The 2494-nt window shown below is 44.7% G+C and overlaps 1 pseudogene; it reads left to right on the top strand.

The window, feature by feature from the left end:
* The first annotated feature begins 229 nt into the window (after nt 1–229).
* On the top strand, nt 230–1601 carry LOC129393755 (large ribosomal subunit protein uL11-like; annotated as a pseudogene).
* Nucleotides 1602–2494: the final 893 nt, after the last annotated feature.

Here is a 2494-nt window from a genome sequence, read left to right as displayed (position 1 = left end):
AAAGACTCTTAGCTTGAACCCTTTCTTAGTAGAGCTAAAAATGTATGTCACTTGGCCAGGCACGGTGGCTCACGCCTGTAACCCCAGCACTTTCGGAGGCCAAGGCAGGAGGATCACAAAGTCAGGAGTTCAAGACCAGCCTGGCCAACATGGTGAAACCCCGTCTCTACTAAAAACACAAAAATTAGCTGGGCATGGTGGCATGCACCTATAATCCCAGCTACTCAGGAGGCTGAGGCAGGAGAATTGCTTGAACCCGGGAAGCAGAGGTTGCAGTGAGCCGAGATCACACCACTGCACTCCAGCCTGGGTGACAGAACAAGACCCTGTCTTGGAAAAAAAAAAAAAAAAAAGTGAAGACCATGGGAAAGGCGCAGTATCTGGCCTGGAGTGCAGTGTTCCTCACGGCACAGTCCCTTAGTGGGACTCCCTTGGCTAGGGGAGGGAGTTCCCCAACCCCTTGTGCTTCCCGGGTGAGGCAACACCCCACCCTGCTTCAGCTTGCTGTCTGTCAGCTGCACCCACTGTCCAACCAGTCCCAATGAGATAAATCAGGTACCTCAGGTGGAAATGCAGAAATCACCCACCTTCCACATCAGTCTCGCTGGGAGCTGCAGACCAGAGCTGTTCCTATTTGGCCATCTTGCCAACAATCCCCTTAAGAAACTCACTCAAAACCACACAACTACATGGAAACTGAACAACCTGCTCCTGAATGAGTACTGGGTAAATAAGGAAATTAAGGTAGAAATAAGTAAGTTCTTTGAAACCAATGAGAACAAAGACACAATGTACCAGAATCTCTGGGACACATCTAAAGCAGTGTTTAGAGGGAAATTTATAGCATTAAATGCCCACAAGAGAAAGCAGGAAAGATCTGAAATCGACACCCTAACATCACAATTAAAAGAACTAGAGAGCTCTCGGCTTTCGGCTCGGAGGAGGCCAAGGTGCAACTTTCTTTGGTCATTCCGCACCAGCCGCCTCCACCATGCCGCCAAAGTTCGACCCCAACGAGATCAAAGTCGTATACCTGAGGTGCACCGGAGGTGAAGTCGGTGCCACTTCTGCCCTGGCCCCCAAGATCGGCCCCCTGGGTCTGTCTCCAAAAAAGGTTGGTGATGACATTGCCAAGGCAACGGGTGACTGGAAGGGCCTGAGGATTACAGTGAAACTGACCATTCAGAACAGACAGGCCCAGATTGAAGTGGTGCCTTCTGCCTCTGCCCTAATTATCAAAGCTCTTAAGGAACCACCAAGACACAGAAAGAAATAGAAAAACATTAAACACAGTGGGAATATCACTTTTGATGAGATCGTCAACATTGCTTGACAGATGCGGCACTGATCCTTAGCCAGAGAACTCTCTGGAACCATTAAAGAGATCCTGGGGACTGCCCAGTCTGTGGGCTGTAACGTTGATGGCCGCCACCCTCATGACATCATAGATGACATCAACAGTGGTGCTGTGGAATGCCCAGCCAGTTAAGCACAAAGGAAAATATTTCAATAAAGGATCATTTAACAACTGGTGAAAAAAAAAAAGAACTAGAGAAGAGAAGCAAGAGCAAACAAATTCAAAAGCTAACAGAAGACAAGAAATAACTAAGATCAGAGCAGAACTGAAAGAGATAGAGACATGAAAAACCCTTCAAAAAATCAACGAATCCAGGAGCTGGTTTTTTGAAAAGATCAACAACATAGATAGACTGCTAGCCAGACTAATAAAGAAGAAAAGAGAGAAGAATCAAATAGATGCAATAAAAAATGATAAAGGGGATATCACCACTGATCCCACAGAAATACAAACTACCATCAGAGAATACTATAAACACCTCTACACAAATAAACTAGAAAATCTAGAAGAAATGGATAAATTCCTGGACACATACACCCTCCCAAGTCAAACCAAGAAGAAGTTGAATCCCTGAATAGACCAATAACAAGTTCTGAAATTGAGGCAGTAACAGCCTATCAACCAAAAAAAGTCCAGGACCAGATGGATTCACAGCTGAATTCTACCAGAGGTACAACGAGGAGCAGATACCATTCCTTCTGAAACTATTCCAAACAATAGAAAAAGAGGGAATCCTCCCTAACTCATTTTATGAGGCCAGCATCATCCTGATACCAAAGCCTGGCAGAGACACAACAAAGAAAGGGAATTTTAGACCAATATCCCTGATGAACGTCGATGCAAAAATCCTCAATAAAATACTGGCAAACCGAATCCAGCAGCACATCAAAAAGCTTATCCACCATGATCAAGTGGGCTTCATCCCTGGGATACAAGGCTGGTTCAACATATGCACATCAATAAACGTAATCCATCACATAAACAGAACCAACGACAAAAACCACATGATTATCTCAATAGATGCAGAAAAGGCCTTTGACAAAATTCAACACCCCTTCATGCTAACAACTCTCAATAAACTAGGTACTAATGGAACGTATCTCAAAATAGTAAGAGCTATTTATGACAAACCCACAG

This window comes from Pan paniscus, chromosome 15, assembly GCF_029289425.2.
Source record: "Pan paniscus chromosome 15, NHGRI_mPanPan1-v2.0_pri, whole genome shotgun sequence".
In the NCBI taxonomy this organism is placed as follows: Eukaryota; Metazoa; Chordata; class Mammalia; order Primates; family Hominidae; genus Pan; species Pan paniscus.
This window is presented reverse-complemented; position numbering and strand designations above follow the sequence as displayed.